This window comes from Antennarius striatus, chromosome 7, assembly GCF_040054535.1.
Source record: "Antennarius striatus isolate MH-2024 chromosome 7, ASM4005453v1, whole genome shotgun sequence".
Taxonomy (NCBI): domain Eukaryota; kingdom Metazoa; phylum Chordata; class Actinopteri; order Lophiiformes; family Antennariidae; genus Antennarius; species Antennarius striatus.
Window position 1 is genome coordinate 24,599,362 of NC_090782.1, and position 23,011 is coordinate 24,622,372.

Here is a 23,011-nt window from a genome sequence, read left to right on the forward strand (position 1 = left end):
ATGTGCATTTTTATTCCAAACAGAAACCTATTGTCTGTTTCCTGTTGGTAGCTCCGCCTCCTCCATTCAGAGCCACACCCCCTCCCTCTCTGACCGGCGTGCTCCTCTAATGAGGCCTGCGGGGAGCGTGGCGTTCCTGCAGGAACGCGCCGTGTTCAGGGATTAATGGCGTGTTTTGGTTTCATCTGGAACTCGGTGACCTTTCACCCGAACAAGGAGCGCCGCCTCGGAGGAGCGCGGCGTTCTGGACGTCGATGCTCCTCCTCAGATAATCATTAAATACGTTTTAACCCTTCGCCTGCCTGCCTGCTCCTGGTCCGGGTCTCTGGCTGACCCTTGACCCCGACACCCCGTCCTGTTGGGTGGATCTGCTCCCATCCAGACTACATTTCCCATGAGGCCTCAGGTGAGGTATGAAACTGATGTATGGAAACATTCCTGCAGGGTGTTGCAGGAATGTTCCACCCCCCCCCCCCCATTTCTTGGTTTTTCCAGCCGTTTAAAGGAAATCCTCTGTTGCTATCTGTCCATCACCCCCCTCTCTCTTTGGCTCCACCCCTCTTTTTCTCGCTCTCTTTGGCTCCGCCCCCTCTTTCTCTCCTTGTAAACAAATTTCTGGAACTGAAGCCAGATTGCAAACCTGCTGGAAACTGAAACCCTGTGGAGCTTCTGGGAAGGAGAACCAACACGAAGTTGTTCCCTGTGATTCCATGTCCTCATCACAGATCTGACGTCTGACCTCTGACCTCTGTTGTTCTTCACAGAAATCAGATTAAATCTGGGTGAAAGTTTCAAACAATAAATAACAAAAAATAACATTTTCTTCCTCAATAATGATGCACCATTCAAGTCACCAGTGTAAACAGGAACAAAGAGGAACAAACTGGAACAAACTGGAACAAACAGGAACAAACAGGAAAAAACAGAAACAAACAGGAACAAACAGAAAAAAACAGGAACAAATAGGAACAAATAGGAACAAACAGAAACAAACAGGAACAAGAGAAAAAAAAGGAACAGACAGAAACAAACAGGAACAAACAAGAACAAACAGAAACAAACAGGAACAAATGTTATTCAAATTCAGTTTATTCTTTTTCTCATGAGTCAGAGGTTCGGGCCGAACCGGGGAAGTTCCTGATTCCCCGGAATAATTCCTTCCATTGCTGACATTCCTGGAATGTTTGACCTCCTCTACTTCCTTTGTTTCGGCTCACAGTGGATCGTTTCCAGTAACGCTTCTTCAGCCAACTACCTGCTTCCTTATATGGTCGCTCGACAGGATCTGCGAAAAAATAAAAGCCTAGAAAAAAAACCATCACTTCCAGAACAGACGGAAAGATTCAGTCAGAAATACTGAAAGTGAAACTAAGGTTTTATTTTGTGGAAGAACTCCAGATAGAAACCCAAACAGCTCAGCAGACTCATCCACCCCCACCACCACCCCCACCCCCACCACCACCCCCACCACCACCACCCCCATGTAGACTTACATGCATGATGTCATAAACATGATGAACTCGGGGGTCCACACATGTCTGCACATATGGAGGGGTACAAGTAGGTTTGAATGCCGTAGCAACAGTAACTAGGGGAAGGGGGGGTGCACACTGGGAAACCAAGCGTCTCCCGTAGCAACAGTGTGTTGTTTGGGAATCCCCGGCTGCTGCTGATGGAGGCCAGCATTGGTGGGGGGGCGGGGGGTGTCTGGGGGGGGTCGGCCTGTTAAAGAACCATCAAACGTTTTCTGCATATTGCCAAGTCATGATTAGCGCTGACGGCGTTCCACACACGCTCCGACTGTTGCCCCGTTGCCATGCCGACTGGTAAACAACTGGTTTGGGTTGCAGTAAAAGACCCTCGTAACTCCGACTGAGGCGAGGAAGGTGGACCCCGGGGGGGTTCTGAGTGTCTGAGTGGGGGGGGGGGGTCACTCCTGTAAGTGAAGGAAGCCTGGTTCTGATTGGTCCAGACGTGACGGCGTCCCGGCGGCTGACGGAGGTCGGGATTAGAAGCCAGACTGACTGAACTTCAGCAGATGTCAAGCGGGATTAACGGGGTGACGCCCAGCCGTTAATCCGCTGAGTCGGGTTTAATTAAACGAGTCGAGTCTAACCAGACTTTCTGTTTCCCATGTGTTCAGCTTTAATTAATAATTTTGCGTCTTATTTTGAAGTTCCACTTCCTGTGTCTTCTGTGCCTGTTGGGTAAACAGCTTCATCCAGTGTGAACTCTCCAGACCTCGTCTTGTTTTTGTGTTTCTGCTATTTAAAGCGTTTGGGGGGGGTGTTGTTGGGTCGCAGCCCGGGGGCGTCGGCTTCTCCTTGATGACCTCTTCAAGTCCTCACAGCTAAATTGGACTCTTTCAACCGCTGCTAAACAGCTGCAGGGCACAAAGCGGCCCCTGATTGGCTCCTCGCTCGGACAAAGACAGACATTGATGGGGCGGCATGTGACGCCGTGACTAACCAATCACACGCGTTACATCATGTCATCATCGGGTCGCGTCTTTTGTGGTCGACCCCAGACGCCTCGTGTTGGAAGAACCTGACCGTCACATGTTCTTCGTCACGCGTGTTTCACCTCCTGCAGGCGTCCGGCTGGACAAATGCCGGGGTCAGATCGTGTGACAAACAAAGAAACAGAACCGGATTGAACCTGGTTCAAAATCTGGTTTAACCTGAACCAGATCTGAACTGATCTGAACCGGATCTGAATCAATCTGGGTCTGAATTGATCAAATTCACAACGTGGATTAGCCTGAAACGGATCTGAACCAATCTAATTCACAATCTGGATTAGCCTGAAACGGTTATGCATCAATCTAATTTGCAATCTGGATTAACCTGAAACGGATCTGAACCGATCTAATTCACAATCTGGATTAGCCTGAAACGGTTATGCATCAATCTAATTTGATATCTGGATTAACCTGAAACGGATCTGAACCGATCTAATTCACAATCTGGATTAGCCTGAAACGGATCGCATCAATCTAATTCACAATCTGGATTAACCTGAAACGGATCTGAACCGATCTGAATCACAATCTGGATTAGCCTGAAACGGATCTGAACCAATCTAATTCACAATCTGGATTAGCCTGAAACGGATCTGAAACGATCTGAAACGATCTGATTCATAATCTGGTTTAACCTGAAACAGAACTGAATCAATCTGGTTCATGATCCGGTTTACCAAAAGTACCAAAAAACAGCCAAAGTAGGTCAGGGCTGTAAGGGTTAAATGTCTCTGACGTCCATCAATGCGACAACGTACTGTCCTGGCAGGACAACGCCAGATTGTTGCCACGGAAACGCAAAACAGTAATAATAATTATGCAACCATCAAGAGACAAAGTCGCCGTTTTTTGTTTATTACGTGAAGAAATAGTAAAAAGGCTTAAAATAATAACCACACTCCTAAAGAATATGCACAATGCGTTGCCATGGAAACGCCAAGCTGTATGTGTTCGTTTGGGACGTGAATAAACAACAATAAATAAACAACATCCCTGCAAGACATGTTCCGAGTCGGTCTGAAAACACGTTGGTCAGACGACAGAACAAAGATCACGAGACCATGTGACACACACACACACACACACACACACACACACACACACACACACACACACACACACGCACAGGGGTCAGCGTAGTCACTTGTAAAGTGCATGCTCTCAGATCACATGACAGCTCCCTCGTGTTGCCGTGGTGTCGTTGTCACCAACAGTCGTCCACTGCCCCCCCCCTACCCCAACAAAGACCTCTTTATCCCTGAGCATCGCCTCTCAGGCGCTGCCGCCACCCTACACTCGCCTGTCAGGGCGTCCTGCTCCGGGTGTTTCCCTTTCATAACAAACACCAGGACTCAGGAGGAGGGGGTGATGAGGGAGGATGAGGGAGTCCCGTTGCTAGGCGACGCCATCACCAACCCGGGTCACGGCGATCAGACAACAAGACGTCCAGCTGTGACTCAACTGTGAGAGAGTCTTTCCTGCCAGACGACGAACAGGGGGAAAACAACGCCCGTCTGTGAATTCAGCGTCCAGAGAAACACCACGAATCAGCAAAAACGGAACTGCTGAGTCATCTCTGGGTTTGTGAACCTCCAGCAGGGATGATGGGAAGTTAGGATGACTCAGCTCGAACCCGAGGCCACCTGTGGCTCTACTCTCCTTCTCCTTCCTCACAGATAGATTCAGACGTTTTAAACGGCTTCAGAAATCTGCTGACTCATCAGGGCAAAAACAATAAAACAACAACAAACAGGTTGCTGCTGCAGGCACACACACTCCTTATATGGTCGTGTGTGTGTGTGTGTGTGTGTGTGTGTGTGTGTGTGTGTGATGATTCAGAGAGGAGAAAGCAGACACGATGACATCATCAGCAACATCTGGAAACATGAGAGAAAGTGTGTGAGACATGATGTCTGACCCGCCGTGTCATCGGTCGGTACGACTGAGTGTGTGTGTGTGTGTGTGTGTGTGTGTGTGTGTGTGTGTGTGTGTGTGTGTGTGTGTGTGTGTGTGTGTGTGTGTGCTTACACAAGTTCAAATGCAAATAAGTTGAACTAGACTAGCAGCAGTTAGCAATTTGTGGCAGTTATTAGCAGTTAGTAGCGGTTAGTAGCGGTTAGTAGCGGTTAGTAGCGGTTAGTAGCGGTTAGTAGCGGTTAGTTAGTTAGTAGCAGCTAACCGACACCCTGGGAATGAGACTCTCTCTCGTTCCCCGTCCCTCCATGAGAACAGCCCCTCCCACGCACGTTCTTAGAAATCCCTCTGAAACCCCAGGTACACACACACACACACACACACACACACACACACACACACACACACACACACACACACACACACACACACACACACACACACACACACACACACTGGGAGCTGAATGCCTGGCCTTTGTTACACCATCAAGCGGCCCACCCAGGAACCAGGACTCCGTCTGCACATTTCTAGGAATTCCACCTGAACTTTGACTCCCTAGGTGTGTTTGTGTGTGTGTGTGTGTGTGTGTGTGTGTGTGTGTGTGTGTGTGTGCGCGTGCGTGTGTGCGTGCGTGTGTGTGTGTGTGTGTCGTCTCCACAGTGGGATCTTTGTGTATCCAGGTCAGCTCGGCTCCGTCTCAGCGTGCGTCAGCCGCTCAGAGTCATTAAACCGATATGAAGTCCCACTAACAACGGAGACCCACACCTCCACTCTGGTGGAGAGTAATCGAGTACATTTACTCCAGTACTCCACCGTAATCCATAAGGACAACGGCAGAGGCAGCGTTTTCTAGAGATTACGATCTGGAAAACGTTTTCAGAAGTTTGTGTTCAGGACCGATATCGTAAAAAAAACCGACAACGAAAGGAAACGTTGTCATGGAAACGTTATTGTACTCTAACGCCGTTTGTTGTTGAGTTTACTGATGGTTCATCACAACGGTCCAGTTTACTTCATTCTGTCGTCTTTATACTTTATTTCTTTCTGCAGACTCTGAGTCAACCAGATGTGTGTGTGTGTGTGTGTGTGTGTGTGTGTGTGTGTGTGTGTGTGTGTGTGTGTGTGTGTGTGTGTGTGTGTGTGTGTGTGTGTGTGTGTGTGTCTCAGGTCCACTCTGCTGGTGGTTGTGGACGGTTTACAGTTAGTTTACTGTTCCTGTAATTGGAAGGTATTTCCTCAGACACACACACACACACACACACACACACACACACACACACACACACACACACACACACACACACACACACACTTTCCGTCCCTTCTTCCCAGGAATAGAAAGTGGGGCTCTCTGACGCTTCAGACTCTCTTCGGGTTTCCAGGAATAAAAACGAGCCTCAACTTTTCCAAACAGGAAGGATTTTCCTGAAGTGGCGCCAATCTGAGGGGGCGTGGCCTCAAGGCGGCGGCGCGTTCTTCTCAGAACGCCTCACGTCTTCCATCCCCCCACTAAGAAGGAATGACTGAACTCACATTTGATTTTACCTCTTCTTAATCCTCATCCTCCTTTTCGGGACGCGACCCCGACGCGACCTTTTGGGGGCGTGTCCTGCACCGACCTCCATACCGCCCCCTGCTGGTCGTAGGTGTTGGACGGCGATCATCGTGTGGGTGTGTGGCCCGGTTCAGGGCAACACACACACACCTGTGTACACACGAGGCCAGAGCCCCGCCTTCACACACCTGTCCGTCCTTGAGCTGCAGGATGTGATCGATAGCTGATAACAGAGGTGCCTGATGGGAAACGCGGTCACTGGAACCGAAAAATGTGTTTCAGACGATTACATCACATCGCTGAGAGGCCAGAGTTTCACTGCTACTTCGTTTGTGCTGATCTGATTCTCCAGACCCCCCCATGAACCCCCAACCCCCCACCCCCGTAATGCCTTCATTACACAACAGGGATAAAAACATGATTTAAAGTGTTTCCGTGGTTACAAGCTGAAATTAGCACCAGGATTTGACTCGCATGAGTTTCCATTGAACGCCTGCAGACTTTATTCTTTATTTTAAGTTCATTTAACTTCATTAATTCATTTGAAAAGTTCGTCTTTTGCAAAAAATGATCTTTTATTTTATTTTTCTAACCGCGTTCATCCTGACGATTTAAAACTTGTTAAATAACGGCTTCAGCTCCATTCAGGCAGCAGCCTAAACATAGTGTGTGTGTGTGTGTGTGTGTGTGTGTGTGTGTGTGTGTGTGTGTGTGTGTGTGTGTGTGTGTGTGTGTGTGTGTGAGTGTGTGTGTGTGTGTGGTGATGGGAGGAAAACGTTGGCGCCACAAACGCACGTCCTGCTCTCAGGAGAAAACTTTTTCCTTGAAAGTAATTTGGATGTTTAAGCCCCGCCCCCCACCCCCAATTCACACACACACACACACACACACACACACACACACACACACACACACACACGCACACACACACACACACACAGGGTCAGTTGTCAGCTGACGGAGCGTGTGCGAGCCAGCTGACCGGTGGAAACAGGAAGTGCGTGCTGATTGGCCGATGACAGGCCCGTTGTTCTCCGGCGCGTGAGACAAATTTAAAACGTTTCGTTTGACCTTAAATGTTTTGACATGAACACCATCCAGACGTGTTTCTGTGTCAGTGCCACCTACAGGCTGCAGGCTGAACTGTGACCCCGTTGTTCAAGTTGTTTATAGGGAACCTGAACTCAGCACCGCCCCCCCCCCCCCAATCCTGACGTTGATTTGTAGGTCACCAGTGCCCCCCCTGACCCCGGATAACAGGAACCCCACCTCCTTCGGCCTCCACCCTTCCAGGGAGCGCTTGTTTTTGGATCTGGAGCCGGTTTTCTGACTCACTGCTGACATTAATAGTTGGATCAGTTAGTCGTCAGTTCAGAGCAGAAAACACTGCTGTTTTCCAGGGAAAACCCCCCAAGGCACACACACACACACACACACACACACACACACACACACACACACACACACACACACACACACACACACACACACACACACACACACACACACACACCCTCAGCTGACTGCTGCCTTTGTGTTCCAGACTGTCCATATAAGGTCACACAGCTCAGACTGTTCTCATTCTATTATTATTTATTATGTTTATGGTTTAATGTATTTGTTTGTTTGTTTTTGTTTTTGTTGTTTTTGTTTTTGTTTTTGTTTGTTTGTTTGTTTCCATGATGGCATGGACTCAACTCACCTGCATCTGGTCAAACCGCTAAAAAGCTGCAGACCTCTGATTGGTCGGAGCGCATCAGCGTATGCCACGCCTACGGCACGCTGCACAAGCCCCGCCTCTGTCGGCCATTTTTAATCAGAGGCGCGTGCACACACACAACAGGAGGTGTGTGTGTGTGTGTGTGTGTGTGTGTGTGTGTGTGTGTGTGTGTGTGTGTGTGTGTGTCGCACGAAGATGATATCACGGCGTCGCGGCGAGACGTTGCTACGGAAACGGCGGACCTGATGCTGAAGCTGGGTCAAAGCATCTGTGACATGCTAACACAGTAACACACACACACACACACACACACACACACACACACACACACACACACACACACACACACACACACACACACACACACACACACACACACACCAATAACAACACAATGCTGGCCGGTCGCCACATTTCTTCTTGCAGAATGATGTCATCGCTCAAAAATGTAGTCTGACATCAGCTTGGGAGCACAGCTGTATGATGTCACACACACACACACACACACACACACACACACACACACACACACACACACACACACACACACACACACACACACACACACACACACACACACAGCTGATTTGCGGGAAGTGTTGAAGGGGAGCTCAGCCTCATGTGATTGGTGACTCAGCTGCTGATGACATCAGCCCTGCCTCTCACGCTGCCACGGGATTGGACGGGTCAAATCGTGAGCCGGGCTCAGCCGACCAATCAGACGAGGAGGCCGATGGCATGAGAGGGTGGGCGAGCGAGGCGCTGAGTGGGAGAGAGAAAGTGGATCATATGATGTCACCGCCAGAGTAAAAACAGATTACTCATCTCTATTTAGACCCTCATGTGACTGTGTGTGTGTGTGTGTGTGTGTGTGTGTGTGTGTGTGTGTGTGTGTGTGTGTGTGTGTGTGTGTGTGTGTGAGGATGAAGACGCTCCACTGTGAAGATGAACTTTACAAGAATAGAAATGAATCACATGATTGAAAACAATCAGGCATCAGCAGGTCGACCCCGAAAAACAGGAAACCAGGATTTCAAAATAAAGTCACATGCGTGGCTTTTATTTTGAAACCGTTGGCAGCTAGCAGCTAGCCCATCACACCTGCACAGTCCAGGTTCCCCCCAAGCATTCAGGTGCATTTTTATTCTCAGACCAATCAGCATCGTTCCATGACATCAGCAACATTTAATGCCCCGCCCCCTGCCCCCCTGCCCCCCCGGGCTTTGGACGTGTTGACACAACAGCCGCATGACATCACACGTAAACACACACAAACAAAGATGACTGGTCGTTTAAGCCGAGTGGAAATGACTCAGCTCTAACGCTGACTCAGCACCAAACCCCCTTTTTCTGCCCAGTCAGCTGATCTCTCTCTACCTGCTGCGACGCAACAATCGATGCTAACAGATGCTAACAGCAGGTCATAAGGTGATCAGATTCAAGCCACATGTGCATTCCTGGGTTCTGGCATCTGATTGGCTGCCGGGCTCACAAGCCACACCTTTTATTTATTTATTTTTATTTTTTTAGCGGCGCTTTATTAATTCTTAAATGAGCAGATTGTCAGCTTCAGATGTTTTCTCTCTGAAGCGGCTAATCAAAAGCAGACCGCTGCCGCTGCGGTCGGTAGCTTAGCATTTCTGGCCGACAGCACGACGGACCGAGCCAGGAAAGAGGAAGAGGAGGAGGAGGAAGATGAGGAGGAGGAAGAGGAGGAGGAAGAGGAGGCCCCGTCTGACTGTCTGGGAAAATCCTGGAGGAAGCTAAAAAAAAACAGCCGCGGGATGTTTGGACTCTCGTCTCAGACGCCGTTTCTGACTGCTGATGACGACGATGATGATGATGATGATGAAGGTGTGGCTTATCCACCCTGCTGACATCATCGTGATCCGAAGGCCATAGTTTGGTCGATGCTTCTGCGCCGATGGTAAAGACGTTCCCGTCATCGGGGGCGCTTTGCGTTTCCGCCAATTTAGCGCCCGTTAGCATGCTAGCAAGCTAATCCCAGATTCTCTTTCAGAATTCCCCTTTAGCGATTAGCTCGCTAACCGGTTTTACTTTAAAAAAAACAACAACAACAAAAAAACTACAACTGGTTTTGGATCCGTTCGTTGATGGTTATTGGTGCATCTTTGGAGGAGGCGGAGCTTCGGTGATGTCATCGACAAACAAAAGGGAAGCGTAAATCTGCAGATTAAAATCATGTTTTTATGTTCAGACCTGAGAGTTCAGCTTCGTCTGTCTATGTTAGAGGTACACACACACACACACACACACACACACACACACACACACACACACAAACACACACACAGTATTTATTATGGAGGGAAACTCCCCTCTGTTTGTTCCCAGGCCTCTCTCTCTCACCATCTGTCTTAGTGTCTCTCGCCCTCTCTTCCTTCTTTCTCACAACCCCCCCCTCCCTCACCCTCATCCTCATCATATGATACTGGGCACCCTGCCGGCTCCCACACTCACACACACACACACACACACACACACACACACACACACTCACACACACACACACACACACACACACACACACACACACACACACACACACACACACTGCTCTGTGTTTGTTGTGAGAGAATCAAACTGTCTCTGGGAAACTTTCCCCCTGACAGAAATGTTCATAGTGCTGCTAACTGCTAACCGCTAACTGCTATCTGCTAACTGCTAACTGCTAACCACGGTCTTATTTTTTAGCTTTGTCCTGCTATGATGGACATTTGCTTTGGACACGGGGTTCTACGGTGGCCCAGAGGGGTCATCATCATCATCATTGTCATCATCATCATCATCATCATCATCATCATCATCATCATCAACATCATCATCATCATCATCACCATCGTCATCATCATCATCATCATCATCATCATCCTCATCATCATCATCATCATCATCATCATCATCGTCATCGTCATAATCATCATCATTATCATCTGCCTCGGACGTCTCGTGAAGACGGCGATGACGTCATCACCCCCTCACCTCCACCTGTCCAGGTGGGAGCGGCTCAGACATCAACACGTCCTGGTTTAAATATTTTATTGTCTAATAATAAACGGTTCGTTGATGCGCTAAAACAAGGCGTGGCAGGGTAGGGGGGGGGGGGGCAGGGGGATCAGGTCCAACCTGCTAGGGGTGGGGGGGCGGCTCCGTCAGAATCTAAGGGAGCCTGCAGGGATCACTTTTAAATCAGTCTCCGAAAGCAAATATTTGTCGTGTTGAAAGTTCAGTTTGGGATACAGAGCTTTCTGCAGGCTGTGAACTGCAAAGCATTCTGGGTAAAAGCATAGCATGAACTCAGCTCTGAGGGCACGCACTCCACGACTTATGTGTGTCGCTGAGTTTGTGTCACGCAAACATGATGGCCTTCCTTCTGCAGATAGCATTTTAATATAGAGGGGGGGGGCAACAAAATGGGCGGGGCAGCAGCAGCCTGAGGTGGATCCAAACCGGTTTGGGTCGCCGTGGGAACGAACCGCAGCTCTGCAGACAATAAGTGTCTCTGATTTCCAGCGTTTCAGGAATGGGCTGCGAACCGCCGCCAGCTGACAGCGCCCCCAAAACAAACCGATCTGCGGGTCACCTGAGGCGACACCGCAGCCAATCAGATCACACCTCCACTGGTGAAGCTGGTTCAGCTCCTATGGGTTCACTGGAAATAATCCTGATGATAAATGAAAACATTAAACAACGTTTAAAACATCATCTAATTCATGGAGATTAAAAAAAAAAAAGCAAATAGTTTCCCCAACTCAGGTCCCGCCTTCCACGGAGCAGATAGCCAATCACAGGAGAGATAGGGAGACCAGACTGGATAAAGCTCTCCCCCATCAGTAGCTGCTCCAGTGCATCATCTTCCTCATCTTCTTCGTCTCTCCGTCCTCCATCCTCCATCATCATCTCATCTCCTGACGGATGGGCGTATCAGCCAATCACACGCAGCCAGGATGCCCCCTTTACTTCCTCTAGAACCCGCCCCCTTTAACCAAATATGGCATCTCACTCTGAGCAGCAGAGACGCTGTTGGAGGATATACACTCACCTCTGCAGAGGAGAGGAGGATGAGGGAGGATGAAGAGGATGAGGAGGGAGGAGGAAGCTCAGGATTGGTTCAGCACGTATGAGGCTGATGGTGAAAGGGTTTATATAAACCTATGGAACACGCCCACGAGAGACGCCTCAAATAGACGCCGACCCACACGCTTCTAGACGCGTCTCAATACTCCTGTTGGCAGCTGAAGCATGTAGTAGTTGAAACATGCAGTAGTTGAAACATGTATTAGTTGAAACATGCAGTAGTTGAAACATGTATTAGTTGAAACATGCAGTAGTTGAAACATGTAGTAGTTGAAACATGCAGTAGTTGAAACATGTAGTAGTTGAAACATGCAGTAGTTGAAACATGCAGTAGTTGAAACATGTAGTAGTTGAAACATGCAGTAGTTGAAACATGCAGTAGTTGAAACATGTAGTAGTTGAAACATGTAGTAGTTGAAACATGTAGTAGTTGAAACATGTAGTAGTTGAAACATGTAGTAGTTGAAACATGTAGTAGTTGAAACATGTAGTAGTTGAAACATGTTAAAGTTGACACGCTTTGCAGCTGAAACATGCAGCAGCTTCATAACTGTTGTTATTCATGAAGCTGCTGTGATCACACGCTACCGCCGCTTCTACCGGCACGATGCTTCGCTGTGACTGGAAGTCACATGACTCTGCAGAGAAATCCCTACTTCCTCCTTCTCTGCCCTTATACGGTCACATCTTGGCAGGGCCCCTCCTCCTGCAGGGAATCCAGTCTCCTCCTCCTCCTCCTCCTCTTCCTCCCTCCTCCTCAACCTGTGTGTGTGTCCTGATATGGAAACAAGACAAATGATTTAAAAAAAAAAGTGTTTTCAGTGTTTCAGGTTAAAAGTGATATTTTTATAAACTCAGTAAGATGTTTGCATCTCATTTTGTGTCTCCGGCCTCATTCTCATCTCATTTATCAGCTTCATCTGTTCCCTCAGTCAGTAACATCACATCTCAATCCTTCAACTGAACCCTAAGAACGTTCAAAGTCTTCATTTAATCATCTGTAACAGACAGTCCGACGCGGTTCCATCAGCCTTGTTCCAGGGAACAGAGGTGAGGACTGTGATGTCATGCAGTGATGTCATCGTCCTTGGAGCGGCGAACAACCTGATCAGTGGCCTTCAAGTCAAGGTGATGTTACTGACACTAACTATTTAGATGAGGAAAGTCGGCTTAGTGTCACCTGGCTGAGAACGTTATCGCTCTTATTTTATCTTATTGACGCGATCTACAGCCAATCAGGACGCAGCGATGTAGCGTCATTGTGTTGGTTCAGTGCAAGAGAAGCTAACGCTAACAGCCTCCTGTGAACTGGGGCGAAGGATGAGACTGGAGCCTCCTGTTGTTGTCGCTCCTCTTCCTCTGTGCCGGTGATGAAGGAGACGTCACCCACTCACCGCCTCCCACAGACCCACATCAGCTCCATGACACACACTCTGCTTCCTCCTGTCACGGCCTGAAGCATGTCCATCACACACTGCAGGATCCTGATCAGCAAGACCTGTGTGTGTGTGTGTGTGTGTGTGTGTGTGTGTGTGTGTGTGTGTGTGTGTGTGTGTGTGTGTGTGTGTGTGTGTGTGTGTGTGTGTGTGTGTGTGTGTGTGTGTGTGTGTATGTATGTGTGTGTATGTATGTGTGTGTGTGTGTGTGTGAGACTGAACAAATTGTTACTCATTGAAGAAGCTGGGAGATGTTTGTCGTCATGGTAACGTTATGAAAGCAGATCTGATTTAGTCATTCATGTTTCCACTGACAGCAGCAACGGTAGTAGCATACTACTACTATAGTACTACTATAGTATACCATAGTATAGTATACTATACTACTACTATACTATACTATACTATACTATACTATACTATACTATACTATACTATACTATACTATACTATACTATACTATACTATACTACTATTATACATTACTATACTATACTACTACTATACTTCTACTATACCACTACTATACTACTACTATACTATTCTACTACTATACTACTACTATACTACTACTATACCACTTCTATGCTACTATACTACTACTATACTACGATACTACTACTATAGTGCTACTATGAGATTACTGTAGTACTACTACTATACTACTACTCATACACTACCACCATGCTGCTACTATACTATAGAACTGCTATATTCTCACTATACACCTATTATGCTACCACTGTACAACCACTATACTTCTACTACTATACTACCGCTATGCTACTATAAACACAGTAGTAGTAGTGGTAGTAAAGGGCTGAATGTCTGTGAACATTTCCTGTTGCTGAAATCTGCTGACTCATCTGGCCCCCCAACAACACACACACACACACACACACACACACACACACACACACACACACACACACACACACACACACACACACACACACACACACACACACACACACACACACACAGTCTCAGTCTGGTTTTGTACCTTCAGACTCGACTCAGGGCCATGGAGCTCTCCATTGAGATCACTCCATAAACGGCCCGGTGAGCTTTCAGACCGCCGTGCCCCCCCCATCCACCCCCATCCGCCCCCCAGGGCAGATTCATCATACTCCACTTACTGTCGTATTGACATCATCATGCTGCACACACGTCAGGCTCATTTCTGTCCAGACCGTCATCAGGTCCAGGACATAGACGAACCAGAACATATCCTGAACCTGGGGAGGATCTGGTGGGGGGGTGCCGGGGGGCAGGGACAGGAAGTTATTGATCTTCCCCACAGGTCCGACATGAAGACACAAACCAGACGGTCGTTCCGCATCAGAGTGGATCTGCCTTTCCCCGTTAGCTTCCCTGCTAACCGACAGCTGACGTGCTCAGAGGTCGCGGGCAGCACGCTGACCTTTGACCTGTGGTGTCTGGTCAGGGAGGTGAGATATTCTCACAGTCAGAGGTGTCACTTATTCACAGCTGCCGCTTCAATCCGTGACTCGACTGTGTCAAACAGATCTGACCCGTCAGCTGCGGCGGGAATCGAACCCACAACCCTGACCACCAACAGCAGTTTAGCCCCGCCCCCAGGACCTGTTGGTATGTTAGTGTTTATTTATGATCGCATCTTTTCAGGCTTTACTTCTGTGATTCAAGTTATCATTATTCTATTTTTGTTTTATTTCGAAGAGAAACTTTTGATGATTTGTGGAATTGATTGAACTTTTAAGGATTTTTAAAATTTTTATTCAACTTTTCTTTTAGTTTATATTTCATTTTCAAGTGAATCTTTCTTATAATTACCTGAAGTTTTTATTAATAGCAATAATTCATAAAATTGTCATTGTTCTATTTTATTTATTTTTATTTGATTAATTTAATTTTCTTATTATTGACATTAACTCAACAGATATTTTTACGTTAATTTTACTTGATTTTATTAAATTAATTTACATTGAATGTTACTTTTAATTTTAAGGTTAACTGAATGAATGAATTTATTTTATATTCATTTTGTTTTTCTCTGTGGGTGTTTTTCCCAGGCAGCCTGTTCGAGTGTGTGGAGGGGGGACGACCTCACCCCTGACTCCGGGGGGTGGGGGGGACAAGGGAGGGTGCTAGGGGTGAGACTTTAGCACCTGAGCAGCTGAGATTCACGCTGAACAGTGAATGAAAGTAAACATCGATGTCACTCCGTCGTTTCTGAGTCTCAGACCCATTTGCACACCCCTCCCTGCCAGAGGAGCAGTGCATCATGGGAGGGCTTCAGACACTGCAGCCGATGGCTCTAGACTCACATCTGTCCAGCTGTGACCGGGTATGAAGACGCACCACCGTGGGCCGGATCACATGACCCTTATCTCCGGCGTGAGAAGGTCCTCAACCGGCGTGTCGACCCAACACCTCCGGCGAGGCCGGGTGGGGGGGGGTCTAGAGGGGGTCAACGCACAATTAGAGGAGGTGAGGAATGAAAACGAGGACGTGTGACCTCTGACCCCCTCGCTGACGAGGAGCCGGCCGGGCATGAAGTTCTCACACTGTCCTCCTGCAGCTTCACACCTCCTAAAACACACAGCGGTGGGCGGGGCCAACAAAGTAATTAGATTACAAGAAGAAGAAATTTGCAAAACTATTCTAAGCTGATGAACCATGGAATTAGCTCACGGCTAATGCTAACGGGCTCCATTCATCTAGATAGTTATATATTCTCATAAAAGAATTAAAAAAGCATTTTAAAAAAACTCTAAAAATTAAAATTTAATGACATTAAAATAATAGAATAAACAAACAATAAATAAATTAGTCACAACAGCCTCACAGGATCCAGAACATGAAATAATGGTTATTAAAATAGTAGCCCACAAAACATAAATAGTGTTTCATCAATGCGAAAAGTATTTTTTTTAAATTACTTTAGAAATTCAAGAAATATGTAAAAAAAAACCACATAATTTTCTCTTTTCCGTCTCACATTCAGAACTTCTTGTTGTTCCGCAGACAAACTGGATCTTGATGAGCCAAATCTTCAGTTAGCTTAGCATGAGCATTAGCTTAGCACAAAGCTAGCTGCTAACCAAACCTGACGATGTGCATTGACCTCTGACCCTACCAGGTGTGCTCTGCGCTGATAAGGCCGCTCTGGAGACGGAACTGGAAACTGGCCCCAGCAGCAACAGCAGCGCCCCCCAGTGACACCAGTTAGCAGCAGGTGGGTGAGAAAAACGCAAACCGTGTGAAAACCAGCAGCTTCAGTTGGGGGTGGGGGGGTTCAGCACCTGAACCCCCCCAAAACCAAAACCCGGACTTCACACCTCAGACTGCCACAGCCTGCCTCCAGCCACGACCTCCTGTGGAGCCCTGACCTCCTCCTCCAATCATCATCATCATCATCATCATCATCATCATCATCATCATCATCATCATCATCATCGTCATCATCACCATTAGCCATCCTCCTCCTAATACGCACTTTCTTTGTACACCCTCTACACCCACAGTGAGTGGGTTATGTTTCAAGTCTCAAACCAGAATTATTTACACACATATAAACTGTAACACACAAATAAGCACATTTGATTAAAAAAATTATGTCGTCACCTACACGTTTTTTTATATGTTACATATACTTATAAATTAGTCCATTCACAACTCCTTCTGGACAAAAGCAGCGAAAAATTTTTGATTTGCGATATGTAATCCTCCACTTTTATAGTAAGACAAAGTGAGTGGAAAACAAATGGCTGCACTTGATGCACTGACTATAGATTGTAGTTTACTGTCACTTATTCTGCGGCCGAGGAGTCCCACGAAGAATCACTGGGATCACCAGCGCCCCCTACCATGAGGCAGGAGAACTGCGTGCCTCAATTCGAGCCTTTACCCATGAAGACACTCAAACGCTTCTGTTTTTCTAAACATCTGATCAGATATATAAAATTGATATACTTCTACTATACTACTATTATACCTCTAATATACTACTACTATACCACTACTATACTACTAATATACCACTACTATACTTCTACTATACTACTACTATACCACTACTATACTACTACTGCACCACTACTACACTCCTACTATACTACTACACTACTACTATAATTCTATTATACCACTACTACACTACTACAATACTACTACTACACCAATATTATACTACTATACCACTACTATACTACTGCTATACCACTACTATACTACAACTATACTACTAATACACCACTATACTACTAATATACCACTACTATACTACTACTGTACCACTACTACACTCCCACTATACTACTACTACACTACTACTATAATTCTATTATACCACTACTACAATACTACTACTACACTACTACTATACCAATATTATACTACTATACCACTACTATACTGCTGCTATACCACTACTATACTACAACTATACTACTAATATACCACTATACTACTAATATACCACTACTATACTACTACACTACTATACCACTACTCTGCTACTACTATACCACTACTATACAACTATACTACCACTATACTCCCACTATACTACTATACTCCTACTAAACCACTACTATACTGGTATACTCCATGATACTTCTACTGTACTACTATACTACTACACAACTACTATATTACCCCTATACCACTACTATACTACTACACTACTACTATACCTCTAATATACAACTAATATACTACTGGTATACTACTATACTACTACTACTGCAGTAATATAGTTTTTCTGAAAATCTGATCAGATATATAAAATTGCCCTCAGTGGCTCATGTACTACTGTACTACTACTATACCACTACTTTACTACTATACTACTACTGTTACCCCCTAGGAGGCCCCCTCCCCCTTCCTTCCACCCCCCCTCTCTGGTTGCTTGTTTCCATCTGGATGAAAAAACTTTCTCCTTCGCTGGAATCGTGCGTCAGCGTGGAGGAAGAGGAGGTCAGAAACAGGACAGGAGATAAACAAAGTCTGAGGCGAGGCCAGTCTGTTCTGTTTGGAACTGGTGACACACCAGTGCTACTGGTTTAGCGTTAGCTCCAGATCGCTAAATCTTCATCAAACACCTGCGTCGACCTGACACCTGTCTACTAGATCCGTCTCCAGTAGAGACCAGTCTGTCCATGTGGACCCCGGAAGCGTCGTCCAATCACAGAAAAGACGACATTTCCATACACCAGATACCAGACATGTTTATCCACTTGTGTCACGTCTTCAGGGATGGCGTTCCAGCCAATCAGAGAGCCTGAATGTTCCACCGCTGGCTTGGTAACATCACACCGCCCGCCGTCCAGACATCATGTCATCATCTCCACCGCCGGCGGAGGAACGCCGCCTCAGACACGTCCTTTGTGTCTGGGACGTTGGCACGTTCACGGCTACCCAGATTCTGCAGCGCCGCCGTCTCAGGTTTCTTCTTGGCTTCACCTCGCTGGTCTATTTTTAGCGTTAGCTGCCGCTAACGCGGAAACAAATGGAATTTCCTGCAGCTGGTTAGCAGCACCTCCAACGGGAGCGAAGCGAGGCCAAACAGATGGAACGCTGTGACGCAACGCGGACTTCTGCAGAGGAGCTACACATTAAACCGCATTATTTGGAGAAGGGCGGCGTCTTCTCCGTAACTACATGCTAGTTTGAGTTCCCAGTAAGTGAACTAGAAAAGCTTCTCAGTAGGTCGGTCCAGTTCACTGCCTCAGAGAGAAACAGGCTCCTCCAGTCGGCGTCCCGCTGCGGATTCCTTCCTTGTTTGCCCCCTTGGCACGTTTGCCCTGCAGGTGGCGCTACAGGGACAGCTCAGACCTGGTTTTTGTTAGCATTTTAGTTAGCATCATCATTCGTTCATTCATTTTCTGCACTTTTTTCTCCACTTTCGCGGGTCCATGGAGCCATTTGACCTTTCAACCAGGTTTGGGTCAAACAACCTCAGCAGAGGACACCATAATAGCATGTTAGCATGTTCGCGCTCCTTTACCGTGTAATTATGGAGACGTATAGAAATTCCTGTCCTCAGATCTGAGGGCTAACGCTAACGAGAGTGCTGACACACCCTAACCCGGGTTCTACGGGGTCAGGCGTGACAGGTTGATGAGCAGCGCTTTGTGCTGACAAACCAGAGCAGCTATCAGATCGGGCTAACGGGGGGACGCGCCCAGAAAAACAGATTCCTGACAAGAAGAAGTTCAGCAGCTTTGATGTTTCACGACTTTCCTGTTGGAGACAGGATTGTTCGGATCACCTAGAATCACATAGAACCAAGAGTTCTATGTGATATATCCCCTCATCATCATCATCATCATCATCATCATCATCATCATCACCATTGTCATTGTCGCTATCATTGCTATCATGCCCCCCCACCCACCCACCCACCTACCCCCCCCCATGCATAATGCTGATGACTCAGCCTGCTGTCATAACGTAAAGGTCACCGTCGGACTGTTTGTGTGTGTGTGTGTGTGTGTGTGTGTGTGTGTGTGTGTGTGTGTGTGTGTGTGTGTATGTGTGTATGTGTGTGTGTGTGTGTGTGTGTGTGTGTGTGGCATGATACAACCTACACACACACACACGCACACACCCGTTACAGATTGAAGAAGAGAAGTGTGTGGAAGTCACATCATTACAGTAAAGAGGAGGAGGAGGAGGAAGACGAGGAAGAGGAGGAGGAGGAGGGGATGAGCTGCAGTGCAGGTGGTTTGATTTCAAGCAGCTTTAGCGCTTTTAGCGCCTTTAGCATCTTTAGCTACGGACACCGATGACCTCTGGGGTCATTGAACGCATCATTAAATGCACGTTAACTAACAGAACGCCAATTAGCACCTGCTAGAGCTGTTAGCTTACAGGCCACAGCTGCTTTCTTGGTGTGTGTGTGTGTGCGTGTGTGTGTGTGTGTGTGTGTGTGTGTGTGTGTGTGTGTGTGTGTGTGTGTGTGTGTGTGTGTGTGTGTGTGTGTGTGTGTGTGTGTGTTCACAGGAGCTGACGCGGTTCTTATCACCAGAACGCTCCTGCTGGACCAATCAGCTGCTGAGAAAAACTGTTTGTGCTGAAGTTCATCAGAGAATCTGACCCCGGATCAGATCCCAGCGCGGCGTGACGACAGGAAGTGGGGGAGTTTTTAGAGAAACCTGTCCTGCTTGTCCACTGATCACACGCTCGTGACTTCCTCCTTCCTCCTCTCCCTCCTCTACCCCCCTCAGGAATGTGTTGAGGTGATACCGGGCGTCTCTCCAGCTCGGCTCAACCAGAACAACAACATGACCTCATTCAGGCTTCAGCTGCAGGAAACAGAAGCTCTGCTGCTGCTGCTGCTGCTGCTGCTGCTGCTGATGATGATGATGATGATGATGATGATGATGATGATGAAGGCCAAACACAGCAGCAGCAGCAGGAGTGTTAATCTATAACCAAACTGGACTCTGATCAGAGCTGAGGTCAGTTTACCCACCGCTAGCAGGCTAACAACAACAACAACAACGACCAATTCAGGGTCACATGACAACACCGACACGCAGGAGACGTTGTGAGAACATTCTGCATTCTGCATGACGACATTTACGAAACGTTCCTCGTCCGAGAAACGACACGACGGAACGCTGACGTGAGCACGCCAGGCCACTAGGGGGCGGTGTCACCGGCTCACAACAGGATGTGTTGCTAATAAAGTTCTCAGCGCTAACTTGTTTACAGGTGATGACGATAATCAATATCAGGTGTTAGCATTTAGCTGCTTTAGCTTTGATGAGCTGAGCTTGTTTGTTTTTATATTATTTTGAAGTTTTTTTGGAAACATTTTTTCTTACTTAGTTTTGTATTTTCTATCTTTTAAATGAATATAAATATGAATATCTAGAAACTGGGAAAGTACAGAACATATTTTTGCTTCATAATATTTATGAAAAGGATGATCAGAAACAAATCAACGCTTCAGGCCTGTAAATATTTGATGAACTCAAAACTTTAGCACTCGTTGTTCGGCTGGTGCAACTTCATTACTCATGTTTGCACAAGTTCATTTTGCACAATCGTGGAGATTTGTGCTCCCTGTTCTTCCCGGCGACTGTTAGCAAATATTAGCAACAGATGCTAAAACTCAGATGGTCTGAAATGCAGAATGAGTGCAAGGGAGACGACAACAACAAAATAAAAGTGTGTGTGGAAGCAGAAAAAGTGATGAACACTCTGAAGATGAAGGTTCATCATAACAGAGCGATTCCAGTAAGGAAAGGAGGGGGCGGATCAACAGCGTGACTCAGCAAACCATCACATGGCGGGGCCGACAAACAGCTGAGTCAGTAAACATGGATCCAGATCAGCAGCGTGCTTCTTCTTCCTTAGCGGTAGCATAGTTAGCTTCTTCAGGCTAACTTTCAAAAATCGCATTTTAAAAAAATATTTGCGTGACGTTTAAATGATGCAAAATGAACTTTAGCTGCAATGAAGCTGAATTTGTGAGCCTGTTTGTCTGTGGCTCATGTTTCCAGCTGGACCGTGATGTCACAGCTCCACCTGGTGGTCGGAGTTTAACTAGCATCTTTCTCTGCTCTCATTTCTCCACCAATGAATTGATGCTTTTGTTTGTTGGTTTGTTTGTTTGTTAATGTTTTTTTTTTTTTTTAAAAGGTACAAAATCCATTATTTTGATTTATAGATGTCTCCAATGATTGGACAGAATTCCTGATGTCACACACCTTTTCCTGGTGCTGCAGGAACACACACACACACACACACACACACACACACACACACACACACACACACACACACACACACACACACACACACACACACACACACACACACACACACACTTCCCGGAAACAAACGTCGGAAGGGAAGGAGGAGATTCTGCCCCTCCTCCCCTGCTCTTCCCGGCAGGCAGAGGCCTCATGAGATGCGGCGCACCACTGCAGCGGAGCGAGCTGATTGGTCGCCTACGAGCTTCAAGCCAATGAGCCACACGGGCCGTGACGGCCAATCAGCTGCAGAGGAGAGAGGAGAGAGATGAGCTGGAGGGAGAATTCCCATCAGGAGTGTGTGTGAGGGGACAGATCAATACGAGTGTTTGTGCAATGATAAGAACACACACACACACACACACACACACACACACACACACACACACACACACACACACACACACAGAAGTTAAACAAAGACAGAACAACATGGAATTTCTGCGGAATTGGCCTCGATGTGGAAACCCTGGACACTTCGGTGTCCAAACATCCTGCAGGAAAACCACTTCCTGGTTCTGGTCCTGGTTCCTGGACGTTCTGTCCTGCTGGATGGGAGTTCATCACACGCTCTAACTCTCGTTCTGTTCCAGTCTCCTCACAGCTCAGATTCAAATTCATACCGGATTATTTAAAACCAAACCTTTAACATCCTGCATCCTCCATCAGGGGCAGGAGGTCAGGAACACCAGGGGAGCCCCTAGAGGAGGGTCTGGGGCACACACGGGACACCCAGCCTCCATCGTTCACTTCCTGCATGCATTCCAATGCTTGTTTCCCATTGGTAGATGTGGGAAAAGACACACAGGAAGTGTTTGTGCTTCTATCTACAATATCAACTTCCTCTCAGCCTGATGTGAATAAAGCATCACCTCAAATCGCTGCTTCAGTGATGAAGACGAGCCATGAGTGTGTGTGTGTGTGTGTGGGGGGGGGGGGGGCCTTCACAGGAGGGCACCCTGTTTAAACAAAAATACAAATAAATAAAATGTTTAAAAAAAATAAATAAATAAA

The 23,011-nt window shown here is 47.0% G+C and overlaps 1 long non-coding RNA gene across 1 annotated transcript; it reads left to right on the forward strand.

Annotated features, from left to right (window-relative positions):
- Positions 1 to 14,533: 14,533 nt before the first annotated feature.
- LOC137599153 (uncharacterized) lies at positions 14,534 to 18,074 on the forward strand. The gene is made up of 3 exons (XR_011036752.1): positions 14,534 to 14,858; positions 15,302 to 15,719; positions 16,372 to 18,074. It is a non-coding gene; the product is annotated as an uncharacterized lncRNA (long non-coding RNA).
- The last annotated feature ends 4,937 nt before the right edge of the window (positions 18,075 to 23,011 follow it).